Genomic DNA, 22,381 nt, shown 5'->3' on the forward strand with positions numbered 1-22,381 from the left:
GAAACAGTGGACAGTCTCCGGTCCACTGAGTTTGTGTTCTGGGCACCACTCTGGTAGTGCAGGTGACCTTGACCTTGAGGGGATATCTGTAAACAATGTAGGCTGCACTTCTACCCTGTTTGGTCCACTACTGGCGTACTGCACTGAAAGCAGCAACTCTAGTAATCCGGTTACTTCTTTTTGTAGACATGCGAAGATAGTACTTGTTTCTTAATGGAATAACATCCATATTAACATTGCCGGTAGTGGCAGGAAATAATGTTACAATTTACCCTTTCATTGAGATCGAGATCATTACTTGGATGACTTTGATAACGAAATCTGTCTAGGCCTAATAGAAGGAACTCCTTTTTGAAGGAATTCGTCTTGAAGGTTTCAGACAGTCTGTGGAAAACTGAAATCAGGATTTTCGGATGAGTATTTTAACGCAGTTAATCTCGAATGCAAGTCCGGCATCAGAATTGAGGAAGCACTGTGTAGTTGCCTTTAAATCATCCTCACTGGTTCTACTTCTACATTCATACTCCGCAAGCCACCCAACGGTGTGTGGCGGAGGGTACTTACGGTGCCACTGTCATTAAATCCCTTTCCTATTCCAGTCGTGTATGGTTCGCAGGAAGAACGACTGCCGAAAAGCCTCCGTGCGCACTCGAATCTCTCTAATTGTACATTCGTGATCTCCTGGGGAAGTATAAGTAGGGGGAAGCAACATATTCGATACCTCATTCAAAAACGCACCCTCTCGAAACCTGGACAGCAAGCTACACTGCGATGCAGAGCGCCTCTCTTGCAGAGTCTGCCACTTGAGTTTGCTAAACATCTCCGCAACGCTATCACGCTTACCAAATAGCCCTGTGACGTAACGCGCCGCTCTTCTTTGGATCTTCTCTATCTCCTCTGTCAACCCGACCCGGTAAAGATCCCACACTGATGAGCAATACTCAAGTAAAGGTCTAACGAGTGTTTTGTAAGCCACCTCCTTTGTTGATTGCACCAAGTGCCTATCCGCTGCAGATCTTCCTGCATTTCGCTGCAGTTTTCTAATGCTGCAACTTCTCTGAATACTACAGCATCATCCACTAAAAGCCGCATGGAACTTCTGACACTATCTGCTAGGTCATTTACATATATTGTGAAAAGCAATGGTCCCATAACAGTCCCCTGTGTCACGCCAGAGGTTACTTTAACGTCTGTAGACATCTCTTCACTGTGAACAAAATACTGTGTTCTGTTTGCTTAAAACTCTTCAATCCAGCCACAAAACTGGTCTGATATTCCGTAGGCTCGTACTTTGCTTATCAGGCGACAGTGCAGAACTGTATCGAACGGTTATGGATTAAGCCACTCATACAAAGCTTAAAATAATTTATTGCCTCAGGAATCATGGCAAATTAACGTTAAAATTCAAAGTTTTTGAGATAATTATAACTGTTTTCGTTACTTGAAAATAAAAATCCGTTTGCCAGTTTGTGTCACAAAAATACCATTGCATTCTCCTAGGCCTTTGCTACCAGTAACTAATCGTCCGAACTTGTTTGTTGTTGCTTAGGTTGTCAGCCCAAAGTTTGGTTGTATGTAATTCTACATCACTAGGCGCTGTCTCTCCATATCAGCACAACTGGTGCATTCCTTTACACCAATCATCTGCTTTCTAATACAAAGACGGTAACACAATGTTTGGCCACAAATATCGCACAACGCAATATGGTTATTTTTGTCTCTTGTGCAAAAATATCCCCACCAATAACTTGATTTCTATTCGCCTTTGACAACCATACTCAACATCTAATGTAGATCTCAATGTCCCTGTTGTCCTTCGTCGGAACTTCGGTAGAGTCGCACGAAGTCTCAGTCGCAGCTGCGGTCACAATCCGCTCACTGCAAGCGCGAAGCCTCTAGGCGAGGCACTGCTCCGAAGATTTGACAGGAAATGTTTGTAGCGGTGCCGGATTAATCTTCACCACTACTCCACCATCAAATCATTCTACGTAAGGGTCGCCAATCTCGCTTTGACCTGTGAGACAGGATGACACATGTCACTCCGTAGCCTGGAATATGAATACGTTAACAATTAGTATACCGCCTCCGACTGACACCTAACAACTTTCGCCAGTAATCAATACAACAAAAAAACAGGAATACAGTTCAACGTCAACAACACGCAAAAATAGAACGGGCAAGTTTCTATGGAAGAAATGGAATTTATTTGCCTCAGTGGAAGCTCGTGAGGAGCGCTTCATCTAGAAAGAAAAATCTGCAGTTAGTCGAGTTTAGATGAGAGATATAAAGACGTGCAGTGCAATGGACGATGCTTCTGCAATCTTGAAGTGATTGTTTCAGCGAAAGATATGAGACTATTTTATGTTATCTAAGTGCAAAAGTCTCCACCAATACAGAATGACAACAATAGCTGCTTAGAACTGCGGCTTCACCGTAGCGTTGCAGTGGAAATGAACAGTGCGTTACATGACCAGCCACAGTGTGTGTGTGAAGCAGTCGCGGAACTTCTCTATCCGCATTTGCTTAGAGGCTGCCATTGATGGTGTACCATATATAGATGTGAAATATGAAAACACGCAGTGCATTGCGGGCGTGATACAAGTGAATTGTTTCAGTGAAACACACGTGATTATTTTATCTTATCAAAGTGCAAAAGGCTAACTAATGGGCCCACGCGCTGATATAAGGTGCTTCTTTCTTTGGAGTATTTGAACGGTCAATAAAAGGCGACAGTCTGTTAGAAAACCGGAACGCGATTAAACAGAATTCCATGCCCGCCCACTCTATAGCACTTGTAATCTTTTCGCAATTCAAAAGTAATTTTGTTGATAAGGAACGATCAATACCTCCCGACTCCAGTCAAACATTTTAAAACAACGATTTGCCATCTCAGCCACAACATGGCACTCCCTCGACTCCAGATTTCAGAAGCTTCGCCGGCCAGTGTTCGCATCCTGCCTCGGGCATGCATGTGTATGGTGTCCTTAGGTTAGTTAGGCTTAAGTTGTTCTAAGTTCTAGGGGACTGATGACCTCAGATGTTAAGTCCCATAGTACTCAGAGCTATTTGAACCATTTTTTTCAGAAGCTACAAACAGCTCATCGAGATTAACATTGAGGCTTTTCAGGCAGTCAGCCTCCAGGGCAATTCGATTGGCTAATTCCCGCTCCCTTTCATAGAACTGCTTTAGGAGGTGCTGCTTCCAGCCAAGAACACCAGAACTTTATTTGTACCTGGTCCTGGAAACCCCGACCATCCAGGGAAAATGATCGAAAGCTTTCGACTCCATGGAGATCAGGGCAGCCATGAAGGCTCTTGAAAATTACAGAATAAATTCAAGGTATATAAAGATCCTGAAATGCAGCTACGTGTTGGCAACGATGACAGAAATCACCAGTCAGATCCTAGTCGGCAAAGGAATTCGCTAAGATAACATCTCTCTGAAACCGTTGATTCTTGCGTTGAAAGGTGTATTCAGTTCACAAGACTGTAATAACGCAGGAATAAAAATCGATGGCTTATATCTGAACCATCTGCACTTTGCCAATGATGTGTTCGTAACTGCAGATTTTGAAGAACCAAAAAGTATGATCCAAGGACTAAAATTTGCCACTGCAAAGATTGGCTTGGAGATGAACATTAGTTATATTCAAGAATACGTCTACCGTGGTCAGAAGGTTAGGGAAAAGCAATCAAAATGGAGATATTCCTAGCAGAACAGGACTGAGCCGGACAGTGTTCCAGAAAGAGGATTCATCGTCACCAACAAAAATGTCCCAAAAACCTGAAACCTAAGGTCTATAACATGTGCATTCTACCAGTCACAGCCTATGGTCTCGAAACTGTGCTTATGGCAATTATGACCCAGCGGCAGGCTATCAGGGTAAAGGCGCAGCAAGCCGCCAAAACTCCAACACCACCGATAATTGTCGATACCAAGACATTTCTTTCGTTTCCAGAACGACAGCATCCAGCTTGGACACCATCCACATCTGCTCAACTCGTATAGGGTCACCAAGCAGCAAGTGACCGAATCGCAGTTGTGGTACCAGCGTCTCAGGACTTTTCACGAGTGTCAATGTCTTCATTGCTTCTTTGAAGCAAAAGGATATCTTCACCACCATCAAGGATACTCTACAAAAATTCAATGCTGCACCATTCTCATGCAACTCTTGGTCCTCTTTGACGGAGTCACGCCTCTGTTTGCCCACAGTTGTAGGCCACGTCTCTGTTTGCCCGCAGTCATGGCCCGTAATGTCGTCCAAACAAGAGATTTTGTATCTGCATCGATATTTCTATGTCAGTTTGTAGTGTTGCTTATGCAGAATGTTGTATCTGTCATGGACATTTTTTGACTTTGTATACATATTTTAGTCATGTGAACTTTTGAACGATGTTGTTTAAATTATGCTTGTGAATTTAAAGAATTACTGGAATAATTGTTATGTAATGTACTGTAAATGACTTGGTCCAGAGTTAGGGAAATAGGGTTGACTGTAAAAGATATGGGGAAGAGCCCGCAGGTACGGAAGTAGCCTGGCAGAGCGGAAAAGGTGTGGTTGGCGAGCAAGTGGCAACTCGTCCTTTGTAACGGGTAAGGAGTCTGGGCTGAGCAGTACTTTGCTTAATACCTCATTAGCAGTAGCGGATAATTGTGGTTTATATTCCTGGAGTTTTGAAGCCAGAAGAGCTTAAGGGCAGTATTTATGGGCGCCGGATACTGCATTATCATGGCATGGTTTTTGGCCTTATAAATATAATTCCGACCCCAAGAACATATGTAAGAGGGCGAGGTCAACAGTATTGCTATGACTGCATCGCCGTCAGGGTAATAACCACTGCAAATTACGCCACCGGTACCACCAGCCTTCCACTAAATTGTTTATATTTGGCACTCTGTAAATGGACCAGGTATTTGTAAAATTCGGTTGATTTTAATAATAATCGTGGCGTTGCTAAAAACTCTATCTTACACCCGTGACTATCACAAATCACAAACCTGGTCAGGTCCTAGTGAATTTAATTCCGAGTGTCGTAATTTACTATGAGAAAGTGGTTTAACTTGAATGTAATGGTTCAAATGGCTCTCAGCACTATGGGACTTAACATCTGAGGTCATCAGTCCCCTAGAACTTAGAACTACTTAAACCTAACTAACCTAAGGACACCATACACATCCATGCCCGAGGCAGGATTCGAACCTGCGACCGTAGCGGTCGCGTGGTTCCAGACTGAAGCACCTAGAGCCGCTCGGCCACATCGGCCAGCTGAATTTAATGTTTTGTTGTCATTTTCACTGCCATTTATACTTCTGAGTAGGTCTAAAGCCTGCTTAAGAAAGCACATTTGTTATTTAAAGAGTTATAGTTTGTAGTGCTTTATTTAATTAATAATTAATGATAAGAATACTTAGCATTTCTCATACATACTGGTGAATTTTTGTTAATGAGCATGGTTCTCCAAAACATGAAAGTTTAACAGTCCTCATGTTTTAGGCTAGTTAGTTAATGAAACAATGTAAAGGCTCCTTCAGAGCCAGTGTGGTTAGATTTGCATTCTGTTTAGTTGCGTCAAAACGAGTTTAAGGAAGAAGTATTTGCTGTGTTAGCTGTTCTAATGCAAGCTGGTTAATGCACAGGCATAGAGACCCTGTATTAAGCAATGATTATGATCATTAGCAGACCCCCTGATTTAAATCAGAATCATTTAAAATTTTTCCCTGTTCAGTGTTGCTACTAGTTTCATGTGTGTCAGTTAATTTAAGGTACTTGTTGAGAGGCATATGTTACTGTTTACTACCTCATTGGACATTTGTTTTAGTAGCACATTTACTTGCAAGATTAGGTTACTATGTTGTAGTATGAACAATTATATGGAAAGAGTTTAGTGTATGTGTGCGTCAAGGAAAGTTAGGTAAGCCTTCTGCTTTGTCACTTTGCTTGACGCAAGAATGCCTAATTAGGCTGGCGACCGATATTAATACGTAATGTTACAACTTGCTTTTGTGCTGGGAGAACGTCTGTCCCAGACCCACCGTTTACTATTGTTTATACTCTGCAAGAGTGTTTCGGAAACGAATCCCAGTTTGATTGTTCTGTTTCCATTAGGTTATCTCACGGTCACAACTTTCAAAAATTTCTCGTAGAGGCACAACATTAGCATCGATTACCGTTTAAGGTGGTCGGTGGTACCGTTTAAATAGCACTATGCATTTTTAACACGAATGCAATTTTTCACCAAAAATTGGAACTTGAAGAATTTATACATCGGCACCTACATCTACATCATACTCCGCAAGCCACCTAATGGAGTGTGGAGGAGGGTACTTTCGGTACCACTATCTGATCCCTCCAACCCTGTTCCACTCGCGAATAGTGCGTGGGCAGAATGATTGTCGGTAAGCCTCTGTATTGGCTCTGATTTCTCCCAAATTTCTCCTCGTGGTCGCTACGCGAGATGTATGTGGGGGGAAGTAATATGTTGTCTGGTATCCTGAAAATTGCTGTCCAGAAATTTCAATAGTAAATCTCTCCGTGATGCACAATGCCTCTCTTGTAACGTCTGCCAGTGGAGTTTGTTTAACATCTCCGTACCGCTCTCTCGGCAGATAAACAATACCGTGATGAAGCGCGCTGCTTTTCGTTGGATCTTCTCTATCTGCTCTATCAGTCCTACCTGATGGGGATCCCAGATAGATGAACAATACTCAAGAATCTGGCGAGCAAGTGCCTTATAAGCTACTTCTTTCGTGGATGAGTTACATTTCCTTAAGATTCTTACGATGAATCTGAGTCTTGTGTCTGCTATTGCCACTATCTGTTTTATATGGTCATTCCACTTAAGGTCGCTCTGGATAGTTACGCCTAGATATTTTACGGCAGACCCTGTGTCCAGCTGTTTGCCATCAATAGTGTAGCTGTACAGTAGTGGATTTCTTTTCCAATGTATGCGCAATATGTTACATTTATTTACGTTCAGGGTCAAATGTCAGAGTCTGCACCATTCATCAATTCTCTGCAGGTCGTTCTGCAAATCATCTGTCGTTGCTACTTTGGTATAAACAACTGCATCATCTGCGAATAGTCTTAAAGAGCATCCGAAGCCTTCTACTAGATCATTTATATGTATTGTAAACAGGAACGGTCCAATCACACTTCCCTGTGGTACTCTGGCTGTTACCTTTAGATCTGTCGATTTAGTTCCGATAAGAGCGACGTGTTGAGTTCTATCTGTAATTGCAGGTATGCTCCGATACACCGTAAGGAGGTATTTGCAATGCGGGACAGTGGTAAATGCCTTACTGAAGTCAAGGAACACGGCATCAGCCTGAGCGCCGTTGTCCACTGCGCTGTGGATCCCATGGAGGAACAGAGCGAGCTGAGTTTCGCAGGGTCTCTGTTTGCGGACTCCATGATATGCAGCTTATGTTCATTTTTATAGCGGAGCTGTTCATTTTCCAAGAGCGTCATAGTTCTTGAGCATAAAACATGTTCCATAATTCTGCAACAGATTGACGTCAACGATATAGGTCTAGAATTGTGTGGATCTGTCTTACGGCCTTTCTTAAAAACGGGAATGAACTGCTGTTTTTCCCAGTACCTTTCGTTGCTCAAGCTATCTACGATAAATTACTGCTAGAAAGGGAGCAAGTTCTTTCGCATAATCTTTATAAAATATTATAGGTATATCATCAGGTCCTGTAGTCTTTCCACTACTAAGTGACTGTAATTGCTTTTTAATTCCACGATCAGCGATTATCTCAATATCTGTCATTTCCACGTTCGCATGACGATTGAAAAGAGGGACAGTGTTAGGATCTTCCGCGGTGAAACAATTTCGGAAAACCGAATTTACTAATTCGGTCTTCTCTCTGTTATCTTCCGTTTTGCTCCGGTGTGGTCGCTGAGAGAATGAATAGATGATTTTGACCCACTTACTGATGTTACATACGGCCATAATCTCTTGGGTTTTTACTCAGGTCGGTTGACAGCGTCTTACTTTCGAAGTCATTGAACGCTTCTCTCATTGCTCTCCTTACGCTCATTTTCGCTTTTGTTTGTCAGCTAGGTTTTTACTTCTCTTGAATCTGAGACGAAGGGCTCTTTGTTTACGTAGCGCTTTTCTAACACGGCTATTAAACCATGGTGGATCTTTCCCATCCCTTAAAACCTTACTCAGAACATACTTGTCTAGGGCATATTGAACGATGCTTTTGAATTCTTTCCATTTGTTCTCCACATCTTTGTCCTCATCTCTGAATATTTGATGCTGACTGCAAAGATATTCTGAAATTTGTATCCTGTCACCCTTGCTGAGCAAATATATCTTCCTACCTTTCTTAACATTCCTTGTAGGACCCATCGTCATAGATGCTGCCACAGCCTTATGATCACTGATACCTCCCTCTCCGTTAACTGATTCGATAAGTTCAGGTCTATTTGTTGCCTGGAGGTCTAAGACGTTACCCTCACGAGTTGGTTCTGTAACTGTCTGCACAAGGTAATTTTCGGACAAGACATCCAAAACAATGCCGCACGATTCCCTGTCTCTGGCACCAGTTTTGATGGCATAGCACTCCCAGTCTATACCTGGCAAGTTGAAGTCACCCCCTATTACGATGGCATGATCAGGAAAATTACTAATGATAATCTGCAAGTTCTGTCTGAAGTGCTCTACAACTACAGATCCTGACCCAGGTGGTCTGTAAAAGCATCCGATCAGCATTTTTGACAGTTCTTTGATACTCAGTTTCACCCACATTAATTCACATTCGAAATCCGTGATAACCTCGCTAGATTTTATCGATTTTTTTCTGCAATAAACACGCTGCCGCCACTGGCGACTAACCTGTCCTTACGATAAACATTCCAGTGTGAACTTTAGATTTCTTTGTCATTGACGTCTGTCTTCAACCAGCTTTCTGTTCCCAATACTAACTGTGCATTATAACCTCCAACAAGCGATACTAATTCTGGGACCTTTCCTTGATGCTCCTGCAGTTTACTAAAATCATATTAATCTTTTCTATCTCTAACCTGCGAGGACCAAGATTCCCTGAGGTCGCTGTGGCTGATTTAACGGGCAAATCGTGTTTGCTCATAAGGGCGCGGTCCTCTAACCTAAAAAAGCCCCATGTGCACACCACACGTACTCCGCTATCCTAGTAGCCGCTTCCCGCGTGTAGTGCGCGCCTGACCTAATAAGTGGAACCCTACAATTCTGCACCGATAGCGGAGGTCTAGAAATTCGCATCTGATGCCGTTGCAGACCCGTCTGAGCCTCCGGTTTAGACCTTCCACTCTGCTCCAAAGCAGAGAACCGCGATCAACCCTGTGTACGTTGCTACAAATAGACAGCTTATCCTGCCCCCTGCGTGCGTTGCTAGTTGTCTTCACCATATCAGCCAGCCGTCGAAAGGAGCCGAAGATGGCCTCAGAATCCAAGCGGCAGCCGGTTGCACCCAGTGCGCTCGGTAGCCGCCGGCAGGGCCTCCTCCACATCAACGATGAGACCTCCCGACAAACATACCGAATGCACACTGGAATTCTTTCTCGCCTTGCCTGCTATCTCCCTGAGGAGCTCCATCACCCGCCCAACATTGGAGCTCCCAATGACTAGCCTACCCGCCCTCTGTACTTGTCTGCACTGGGAGGGAAAACCGGCCGCTGTCCCAACAGGAGAGGCATCCCGTGCTGGCTCAGAGTTGTCATCAACACTGGGAAGCACCTCGTACCTGTTGCTCAGACGCAGGGAGCCAGCCGCACGGCCTGCTCCCTCTTTCGCCTTCCACCGAGTGGCACGCGAACTCGCCACTGTCTGCCACCCACTCTGGAGTGAGGACGGACCGGTCAGATGTTGCGTACCGGAAGCCGCAGTGACGTCCTTGCCACCAGGGGATTCCAGTGACACCAAAGGTTTCGCAGGCGCCCCGACGTCACCGCAACTTCGAGCATTAGCTAGAAGCTAGTCGCCGGTAGCCAACGCAGCTTACAGCTGTTTACGCACAGCAGCCAACTCTCTTTGCGTCCGCTCACAACAAGCACAGTCCCTAGCCATGTCGTACTGTGTATAAAATAGATATAAGGTCTCAAATGGCACTACTGAGTTTGAAAATATACCAAAAGATAAAAAAGTAACACTATAAGTTGCTGTGCAGATTTCTCACTGAACTCTGAGACCGCAAGCTATTAAACAGAAATAAATTTTTCTACACGGAAAATATACACTAGGAAGCCGCCCTACACAAGGATATTCTCAAGACTCACACACAAAAAAACGAAGACTACGATTAATTTTTTAACCACTAGTCTACACAGTAAAATACACACGTGCAGTAACTTCTTTGCAGAAGTACGTGAACAAAAAAAAGACTCAATTAATTAAGTTTATCATACAAGAACTGCTGCTGCACTGCTGCGCGTCTTCTTGACTCGGCGGCTATCGAGTTTCTACTTGCAACAGAAGCACATCTTCGTCCAACTCAGACGTTTAAAACGAAAAACATGGCAGGCTACAGGATGGATTGGCCAAACGGCCACTGGGCTGGGACTGCCATTTTTTATCAAAAATTCTGTAGCCCATGTGAACACCGCTCTCCTACCATTGGCGACTCTTGAGGCCAGTGCAAAAAGTTTCCACGTCCTTTGGGCTTATTACCTTCCTCGCAGCTTATCTGAATCTTCGGACGTCCTTCAGAGAAAACAATATTCAACTAATTTTCAATCGATTCCTAAAGGTGATGTTATGTGCCGACTTGAACGTCGAACATACCAATCCACACGGGGTACGTCTTTACAACGTGGAGGAGCGCCTGGAGGCTATAACCTTCGGACCAAGAACCTGATGCATGTTCTAGAAAATCCTATATTCGTCTCCTGGATATCATAATGCTCAAGAACCTGCGATTAGATCTTCAGTTACATAAAGTCAACGACCTTACATCTGACGACGGTTCAATCCCGCGTCCGGCCATCCTGATTTAGGTTTTCCGTGATTTCCCTAAATCACTCCAGGCAAATGCCGGGATGGTTCCTCTGAAAGGGCACGGCCGACTTCCTTCCCCATCCTTCCCTAATCCGATGAGACCGATGACCTCGCTGTCTGGTCTCCTTCCCCAAACAACCCAACCCAACCCCTTACATCTGACCACCTCCCCGAGCTCAGCACTAGCACAACAAACTGGGACCAATCTACCTTGTGGTTCAATAATAATATCCGCCCCACTGACGACTATCAACTACTGATCACATCGACGAAGTCATCTACAATTTGACACAGAAGATTAGGCGTTTCTTCCACTGGGGTTCTCTTAAGAATTGAAATACCTCAAGAACAGGGCGCGATGGCGTTGGCAATTGTAGTGACTGACAATTCCCAATTGTTCACAAACACATCTTTTATTTATGTAATTTTACAAGATTGATGACTGAACAACAAAAGAAAGATGACAATAACGATACCAATAATAGTCTCCTAATTGAGGCAAACATAAGTTCACTTCTAATTTTCCACAGAGGTTCGTGGTAACACACACACACACACACACACGCACACACACACACACACACACACACACACACACACACACACAAAAGTAAAAGTCCAATTCAGAGACGGAGACGTAATCTTCAGCAGTCGAAGTCCACGAAGTCGGCACCTGGAGTGAACTGAACTTCGGGCCTGGTTCTAGCCCCTAAATAGCTATCTCCAGCCAATCAGTTTTTGGCGTAGTGAAACTTCCTGCAGGCCGTGGCTCTAGCCCCCCCCCCCCCCCCTGCAGGAAGTAGTGCTCGGAATGTCTGTTTCCATTATCTTGTCTGTAAATAGCCAGTGTTTAGCATGGTGCTTTTGGTCCGCCTTGGACGTAGACAACCCCGTCCTCTGTGGTGTAATACGGTTTGCCAGCCCTCAGGGGCTACCTTGGCTCCAGCATCACAGCAATGCTGTAGGTATCGAGATGACCACATGGCAATGAAGAAAGTCTCCAGGGAACTCCATCGTCGAGCCTAGAACATCGCGAGAAAGTGTGGGAAGACAAAATGTCCTCTTTTGCCCTTCAGACCTGCGACCACTGTAGACTGGTCAGACACCTGTGCCAACCGCAGCCCCCGAAACGGGCGCTCCAAGGCGCACAAGAATGGATAGACGACCTGCTGGACAAGGCCGAAATATTCGTCGAGGAGTATGAGGCTAAAAAACCACTGACGACTTGGTCGATGATGAACAGAGCTCAGAGTATAAGAGAGGCTCCTCGACAACTTGAACTGCCACTGTCCATGCCCGCTGAGGTGAAGACTTTAATCTGCCACCTCTCCGCCCCCGCACAAACACGGAACCTGACAAAGCTCTGCTGTCCTGTTGATCTACTATCCACCTCATCGAAGTTGCTGAAATGCCCTATCTTGCGCTGCATGAGATCATTTATCGATGATCAGGATATCATTAGGCCAGATCAATTTGTGTTCCAGCCCTCACTTTCAGCTGAACTTCAAGTGCTGTGAGTCATGGAGTACACTGCGTGTAATATAAATGTCTCCAACTATAGAGTCGCCATCTTTTTAGGCACAAAAAACATTATGACCGTGTGTGAACTAATAAGCTCTTGATCAAACTACAAGTTCTGCAAACCATGCACGACTATTGTCTTCGGAGAACTGGTAGTTTTCTCCAACACTGGCAGATGGTGGTTCACAACGATGGGGATCATTCCAGCGTTAGATGCCTACAGGACGGTCTCCCAAAGGGATCGCTCCTGTCCCCAACTCTTTTCATCGTTTATGTCAACGATTTGCACATCCTGTCCCAGGTCATCCCCACTCAGTTCGCAGGCAATACAGTCTTACTCACTGGTAGTAGGTAGATTACTGCAGCACTGGGGTGACTGCAACGCCAACTCATGCTGATGGGACAGTGGTCATCGGATTATCACATTTGTCTCAACGCCAACAAAACTAAGGTTGTTCTCTACATTCGCAAACTCCCTGACTTGTAGGACAGGCTTGGTCTTCATTATCAAGAAGTAACATGGACGGACCAAGTGAAATACTTAGGGGTGACGCTGGATAGCAAACCCCTTTTGAAACATCATATGCACAAAGGAACATTCAACTTTTATACCTCCTACACCAGTTGTACCCTCTGATGAGCAGTATGCAGGTGAACATTCCAACAAAGCTTCGGCTGTATCAAGTGATAGTTTTACCCACACTTCTTTACAATTGTTCCATATGTGGGACTATAAGCCCATCCGATTTTTGGACACTGCTACAGGTCATTCAGAACAGATGCCTATGCCTCATCTTAGGAGCTCCGAGAAGAGCCTAGATTTTCGATCTTCATGCCGAAGTGAACTCCCATGCATCTCTTACCACATCACATCTGTGATGCGGAAGCTTCTCCGTAGGAACTGATGCCCAGTACCCGACGCCTGGAATATACCGACTGTGTCGTTCTACGACGGTGGCACCGAGTGCGGCTCCCTGTTTTGATCGTCCAACGACAACGAACAGCTGTAGTAGGGTCAGAAGCTGCGAGGTCTACCCCCTGCTTATGTCTGAATAAAGTTCGAACTGATCCCCATACCTAGACACCCCGTAAGTCCAGTCTTCATGTGGAGTAGTACTTTAGCTCACCTCACACTTACTCACACACAGACAACTGTCATACAACGGAGCAACGTGAGTGTGTGACAGGCCAATGAAAGCATCATCTCATCAGGAGACGAAATAAACGTTTTAAGCTCTTCAGTATTATGAATATTGAGCTATAAAATGTAATACAGTCAATCGATGTTTCAGTTCCTTTTTTCATCTATTTCTTTAGTAGCACCCATCCCTTCCTTACACGGGTGTTCCTATGGCCGGACGGCTTGTATGCAGTAAATGCAACAAATTACACACATCAACGTTAAATCAGTCCAGCTATTAGTGCAAAGTGTATCAAAATCCATGTAGAGTTTCTGAAATCAGCCTTCACATGCAGGCAGAACAAAACGTCGGCCGACTTTAATTCGTGATAATTGAGTCAGTTTGCGTGAAACATTTATAAATTATCCACACAAACCTTCCTCCTGAATCAGTCTATCAGTGAAAACCGAATCATAATCCCTAAAGTAGTTCCTGAGACTGGCCTTCACACACAGACAGAAAAACATGACGGTGGACTTCAATTGAATACGTAGTGATTTTCTGCCGCGGTGTTTCCGGTGAAGTTGTGTTAAAAATCACACCTTTACTAAAATGGTCTGTTCTAGTCACACTTCTGTTAATTTATCTTTTGTTTCTATACTGTCGATTGATAGTGAAATTAAATAATGAAATCATACTTATAACAGACCGTACAATATATATTCACACATAAAAAAAAGGTTTTTCATCACCACGGTTCCAAGAATTCCGGAACCTGTACAGTAAATTGGAATAGAGATCAACATAAACATCATTTCCGTCCTTTTTATTGCTCATGGAAACCACGCATTGCATGTTGTACCACCATACAGCGAGACCTTCAGAGGTGGTGGACCAGATTGCTGTACACAGGTACCTCTAATATCCAGTAGCACGTTCTCTTGCATTGATGCGTGCCTAAATTCGAAGTGGCATACTATCCAAATTAGCTTTGATTAACTGTTCGTTCCATATATCCGTGATGAGGAGATCATTGTGGATGTGGAACATGTCACTTTTTTTTAAAGCTGAAATAACAATGCTAACAGTATGAATATATACAATACATCATTTGTTTCTATTAAAAAATTCGTCAATGGAGTAGAAGGAGTTGCCCACTAGTAAGTGTTTCAGGCTTCTTTTAAACTGATCTTTATTTATAACTAATTTGTTTATGTTTGCTAGCAAATTATTGAAGATGAGTGTTCCTCAGTAGTGGACCCCTTTTTGAACTAAAGTAAGTGCTTTTAAGTCCTTGTGCAGATCATTTTTGTTCCTGGTGTTGTATGTATGAACTGAACTGTTTGTTGGGAAAAGAGATATATTATTTAGGACAAATTTCATTAAGAAGTAAATATACTGAGAGGTAGTAGTTAGTATAGCCAGTTCTTTGAAGAGGTTTCTACAGGACGTCCGTGAGTCTGCTAACACTCGAATTGCAAATACAGATTTGTTAAGACGTTTCTGCAGTTCTGTGGTGTGCTCCTCCCAACTGAATTTATCACCACAAGTTCATCAAAGCACTGTTGATTCAGATTATCCCACTCCTCAGCGACAATTCGGTGTAGATCCCTCAGAGTGGTTGGGGGGTTACGTCGTCCATAAAAAGTCCTTTTCAGCCTATCGTAGTCACGTTCGATAGGGTTCATGTCTGCAGAACATCCTGGCCTCTCTATCGAGCGATGTCGTTGTCCTGAAGGAAGTTATTCACAAGATGTGCACAATGGGGGCGCGAATTGCCATCCATGAAGACGAATGCCTCGCCGATGGTTGCACTATCGGTCGGAGAATGGCATGTATCGTACAGCCGTTACGGCGCCTTTCATGACCTCCAGCGGCGTACGTCTGTCCCACATAATGCCACAGTAGGGGACCTCCACCTTGCTGCACTAGCTGGACAGTGTGTCTAATGCGTTCAGCCTGACCGGGTTGCCTCCAAACACGTCTCCGGCGATCGTATGGCTAAAGGCATACGCGACACTTACCGGTGAAGAGAACGTGATGCCAATCCTGAACGTTCCTCTCGGCATGTTGTCGGGCCCATCTGCACCGCGCTGCATGGTGTCGTGGTTGCAAAGATGGACCTCGCCATGGATGTCGGGAGCGAAGTTGCGCATCATGCAGCCTACCGCGCACAGTTTGAGTCACAGCACGACGTCCTGTGGCTGCACGAAAAGCATTATTCAACATGGTGGCGTTGTTTTCAGGGTTCCTCCGAGTCTTAATCCGTATGTAGCGGTCATCCACTGCAGTAGTTGCCCTTGGGTGACCTGAGCGAGGCATGTCATCGACAATTCCTTTCTATCTGTATCTCCTCCATATCCGAACAACATCACTTTGGTTCACTCCGAGACGCCTGGACAGTCCCCTTGATGAGAGCCCTTCCTGGCACAAAGCAACAACGCGGGCGCGATCGAACCGCGGTATTGACCGTCTAGGCATGGTTGAATTATAGACAACACGAGCCATGTACCTCCATGGTGGAATGACTGTAATTTATCGGCTGTTGGACCCCTTCGTCTAACAGGCGCTACTAATGCGTGGTTGTTTACATCTTTGAGCGGGTTTAGTGACATCTCTCAACAGTGAAAGGGACTGTGTCTGTGATACAATATCCACAGTCAGCGTCTATCTTCAGAAGTTCTGGGAACCGGGGTGATGAAAAACTTCTTTGGTGTGAGTATATTTTAAAAAAATCTACAGGGTGAATACGAACTCTAACGACAAAACGTGGGAAGTTGTTCGGATACATTTTCGGAGAATTTTGGTGTAAGGAAAGCATGTTCTCCGTAGGCTCGATATAGACTAATCGCATTAGGTCTCATTTCTTACTCCCATTTCTTTTGTTCTCCTATCTGCCAGGAACACATCTGCAAAACTGTGGATCTGCCGACGGTACGCACTGTTAAGTCTTGCCTGCAAGCAGACCTCTTCCATTCACCCACGGTAGTTGTTCACACAATAACGCCCACTTTACCCTTCGCCCTTACGCTTGAATTCATTATTTCTTGGTACAGTCTCAGGTTTGTTTTCCGACAGTGTCAGTTGCATATTAACCGTGGTACACAGCAAAATGGGTAGGTTTTCTGATGAAGGGCTGGCCAATATACTCACAATGTATGGGTCTACTTAACGGAATGGAACAGAGGCACAAAGACACAAGTCACACGTGTTCCCACATTGACGACAATCTTATCACAGTAACTTTTCCAACTTCTCGTCAGTAAACTTACCCGAACTGTTGTGCAACACTCCGGACGTTCAACTAGCGCAGTTGGAAAACAAACCCGATACAGAACCGAGCAATGGTGAAAGCAGGGTTGCGCACGAAGAGTATCGTGGGTTTTACTGTTGTTAACAGCAAGTATCGTGAGTCACTGGAACAAACGAGATACGTGCACACGCCGCCGACATCAGCACCATTGTACAAATATTCTCAGTGTAATACAAACGCAACTACAAATGCATGTAAGAACTCAAATGAAATGCAATGATTCGGTAACAAGTCACCGGTCCCTTATACCAAAATATTTATAAAGTAATACTCAGCAAGCTCATAGATTTTCTCGGCGGAGTTCGGGTTCACTATATAGGTATGTAGTATACATAATTTCAGTTTTTTAAAAAATTCTCCCAGGCGATGAAATATTACTGAAACTGGTTGCAGAAGAATGGAAATGTTGTCACCTTTCAGGTGTTTATAAATAAAAATCTCTATTAAAATATTTATAAAATACTAGCTTATCGCGCACTGCTTCACTCACGTATTTTTCTATAATAGAATTTTTATGTTGTTCACAAATTGCAATGTCTTCTAATCCTTGCAGGCTGAGGCCATAGGCATGGTATTTTCCGAATGTATTTCCGACCAAAAAGTGATTCTGGTTGCTAGAATCGGAGGCCCTTGCAAATCCTGCCTTTTAAGTTCACCTCTATTACGTAAGAAATAATTCTATGTTTCATGCGAAAGTAGTAACTTCTGCAATGATTGATATGTTAAAACATCAATCAATAGAAATACACTGTGTGATCAAAAGTATTCGGACACTTACCTGAAAATGACTTACAAGTTCGTGGCGCCCGCCATCGGTAATGCTCGAATTCAATATGGTGTTGGCCGACCCTTGTCTTGATGACAGCTTCCACTCTTGCACGCATACTCACGTAGTGCAGGAGAGGTATCGAAGGCGGTCAGTGAGGCCTGACACGAAATCGGCGTACTAAAACATTCCAAAGATGTTCTATAGGATCCAGGTCAGGACTGTGCAGGCCAGTCCATGGATGTCATTGTCGTGTAACCACTCCGTGTAACCGCTCAATGTCATTCAATACGATCACAACATCCCTCTATCGACGTTAACACTCGTGGTGTCACCCGCCTTCATACATGGCAGTGGACGTTTGAAAATTCGTGACGCTAACTCGATGGTCGTCAATTGATTTAAATGTATTTCCCGGCTGACTCTTAATTCAATTACTGCCACGGGTGTGAGGAGAAAGAACACATCCGGGTGGTACCAGCATTGTGCGTATTTAGATGTTCGATTAATCTGAATGGTTTGCAATGTTCCAGCGATTCTATTCGAACTCTATGTTGATGTACCGACAAGGACCATTTTCGCAGATAAACATGCAAGTACGTAATGGATATTCAGTTTCTCAATATAGTTCGTCGCACTCACACATTGTACATCCGCTGTAAGAACAATTTCATGCATTTACATTTTTTGGTGTCCCACAATATTGGTTGGCTAAATATTATGACGATACGTTGCATACAACTTCCACATATATTGTTTATCATGTAGTCACGACTACGTAATGAAGCCGAAATCGTGGATAAAATTGAAACGTAGTTTGTTTATTAACACTTCTCTTTTCACTAATTAAATATGAATCGGGATTGGAGGTGATGATCCTATCCTTCTTTTTTAGTACTTTAGGTCCCTGTTAATTAATATCTGGTAGTTAATAACGAACTATTTTTTATGCTGGCGCGTTGTTTGTATCAGCTACCCCCGCAACCGTTCATGGATAAGAGTCTATTAATGTTCCGCGCACACGCGTTTCACCATTTTATAAAATGCAGAATTACGTAAACTATAGCTTTCCGTTGCGCACAACTTCCGTGGGTTCCACAACCATAATTGTTTCCCAAGAGTATTTTTTCCAGCTAACACAAAGTTCGAATTATGTTGTCGGATTCATTTTCACTCCACCCGACAATAAACGTCTCTGGTCCCTTCGTCACACGTAATGTATTTTAAACGTGCTTGAAAAGTCTTTAAATAATCTCCTTAACGAATTTCGCAGTCGTGTACAACTTTTTCGTCGACTAGCCCGATCGCGATAACTGAAGGTATAGAGCTCAATAATGTGTTACATGTTCTTTTATGTCTATTAAAAAACAAACGCGCCCCTATATCTCACTATCCCGCTTGGTCTTTGCTACTATGCTTTTTATTACTTTTCATTATATTGCTTCTTAATAACACTGTGAAGTTATTAAAGTTTCGTATTACTTTCCCCTTCCAAAATAAACTCTATTTATCCCCCATTTTAATTAATATGATGCTAATTGACACGCCTGCCCGCAAAGTACCGTTATATCCGCCACAGGCCGTGCATTATGAATAGGCGCTCGATTATGTTGAAAGATGGAATCGCCATCCCCGAATTGCTCTTCAACAGTGGGAAGCAAGAGGGTGCTTAAAACATCAATGTACGCCTGTGCGTCGGCCGGAGTGGGCGTGCGGTTGTAGGCGCTACAGTCTGGAACCGCGCGACCGCTACGGTCGCAGGTTCGAATCCTGCGTCGGGCATCGATGTGTGTGATGTCCTTAGGTTAGTTAGGTTTAAGTGGTTCTAAGTTCTAGGGGACTGGTGACCAGAGCAGTTAAGTCCCATAGTGCTCAGAGCCATTTGAACAATTTTGTACGCCTGCGCTGTAATAGCACCACGCAAAACAACAAGGGGTGCAAGCCCCCTCCATGAAAAACACGAGCACATCATGACACCACTGCCTCCGAATTTTACTGTTGGCACTACACAAGTTGGCAGGTGTCGTTCACCGGGCATTCGCTATACGTACACCCTGCCATCGGATCGCTATATTGTTTACTGTGATTCGTCACTCCACCCAACGTTTTTCCACTGTTCAATCGTTCAATGTTTACGCTCCTTACACCAAAGAAGGCGTCGTTTGGCATTTACCGGCGTGATGTGTGGCTATGAGCAGCCGCTCGGCCATGAAATCCAAGTTTTCTCACCTTCCGCCTAACTGTCATAGTACTTGCAGTGGATCCTGATGCAGTTTGGAATTCCTCTGTGATGGTCTGGGTAGACGTCTGCCTATTACAAATTACGACCCTCTTCAACTGTCAGCGGTCTCTCAGTCAACAGACGAGGTCGGCCTGTACGCTTTTGTGCCGTACGTGTCCCTTCACGTTTCCACTTAACAATCACATCGGAAACAGTGGAGCTGGAGATGTTTAGAAGTGTGAAAATCTCGCGTACAGACGTAAGACACAAGTGACACCCAATCACCTGATCACGTTCGAAGCCCGTGAGTTCCGCGGAGTGCTTCATTCTCCTCTCTCACGATATCTAATGACTACTGAGGTTGCTGATATGGAGTGCCTGGCAGTAGGTGGCAGCACAATGCACCTAATGTGAAAAACGTATGTTTTTGGGGCTGTCCGGATACTTTTGATCACGTAGTGTACGTTCTTGTAAATTAGCCAGTGCCAGTCCAAATTATAGATTCAAAATGGGGTTGAGAATATATACTGTACTTCGCCGCATTTAATTTCCGGTCGCACGTCTGTTTGTTGACGCATTATGTACGTGTACAGCGGAGCTCGCTAGCACGCATGATACCGTACCACACGGTGCGGGTATCACTGGTGTCAAGGGGTGAATGAGTGGCAGCTGCGATGGGACGAACACGTTGCAGGTGCGCGATTAACACCCTGACCGCACGGAGCGTAAAGGCCCCCTTAGACGATCAAACAATTTGTCAAATTTTACGTTTCTATCAAATTATTTGGCAATGTCCTACTCTGGTTGACGTGTTTACCACTGAGGACTATGTTTGACGTGTTTGAGGTAAATATTGACTGACACCTGTTTTGACGAACGAGGTCCTCTATTGATGCATGCGTTTGACAAACAATAGCCGGACAGATATCCATAGCATTGAGATATCTGACAATTGAGGCAGATTTCGAGGATTTAAAGTTTGTAACCAGCATTGCAGCTCGTACGTTACCCACTAGAGTAAAAAAAAACTTCGCGACAAGGTGCGTACAGCTCGATACCACCTTCAAAACTGTGGTTAAATTTTGCAAACTTAGCTGGTGTGTCTGCGCACTTGTTTGACAAAGCCGTAGTTAGCAAACGGCGAATTTGACAATCTAATTTGATCGTTTGCAGGAGCCTTAATAGGGTGTGAGACAGAATTCTGAGTCTCCCCATTACGGTGACAAGACATTGTAACCACCCAACAGTTTATTTCCGAAACCTCCCAATAATAAAATGTGCCTAACCTCTCAAAATATGACTCATATATAACCTGTCAATTATTAACTGACTCTGAACCTAAACTGGTAAATCTGTACGTCAGCAATGCTGCGTCATGACCCTGAAAAATCATCCTGAATAAATTGAAAATCCTTACCTCAATGAAGTCGCCGGATAACACGTACATATATGGTCTTATAAGAATTTTTTCTGGCAGAGCCCAGTGCAAAGCTGGCCGCTAGATTTGTCATGTATAAAAAGAAACAACTGATTTTTCTTTACGATAATCGGGAGGACCATGGATAGTAGAAATTAGTGAAATCTTTAAATTCAGATGAATGATTGTCAAAAGTTATTTTTATAAGAAAGATTATTATTAAAAGGTTTTTTAAAAACATTTACATGGGACTTGCTGTAGCAATAGTACAAAATCAGCTGTTACAAATTGCGTATGCAACTATAAATAGTAATTTTTGCTTTTACCTTATACTACATCGCTCAGGCACCGCCATCGCTCTCCACGGCCGGCCCCCGCAATTCACACAAGACACAGGTGCTCTCTGTGAGCTAGACAACTTCACAACTGCTCTCTAAGAGCAACCTGGCCCAACCGCCCAACTGCGAGCTACTATTGTACCGTCGCATACATATCGCAGGCAGCGCGTGAGTAATCCATCGAAGTTACATCTGCTCGAGTGCGCTAGCAATAGCTTCCTTATTCATGGACCTCCAACAACATTTGTTTAAATTCACCGGCGTCTTAACAGCAAGAAGAAAATCTGTGTCATAAAAATCAATAGTTTTCTTATTGCTGTCCAAAATCGAGGTGAATAGTGAATACTCACCCTAACAACCCAACCAATACCAATACTTTACGACCATCTTTTATAAATATTATAATCTATTCATGTAAATTATATATCAAAGTTTTGAAAAAAAAGATTGTTGTTTTTAATGATTTCTTCTACCAGTTTTTACTGTAGGATGAACATATAGGTGTCAAAAGTTAAAGGAATGTTATGAACTTCACATATGAATTAACAGACACTTTTTTTTACAAATGTTCGATATTCTCCCAGCTTCTCCTCTCCACATTCTCTACACATCGCTGAAGGACAGGTTTGGCGAAATGGAAGACTGCATCAGATCTCAATACTGGTTGGTCTGCTCCACCTTGGCACCGGGTCACAAAGCAT

The sequence above is a fragment of the Schistocerca gregaria genome, chromosome 3 (assembly GCF_023897955.1).
Source record: "Schistocerca gregaria isolate iqSchGreg1 chromosome 3, iqSchGreg1.2, whole genome shotgun sequence".
Classification (NCBI taxonomy): domain Eukaryota; kingdom Metazoa; phylum Arthropoda; class Insecta; order Orthoptera; family Acrididae; genus Schistocerca; species Schistocerca gregaria.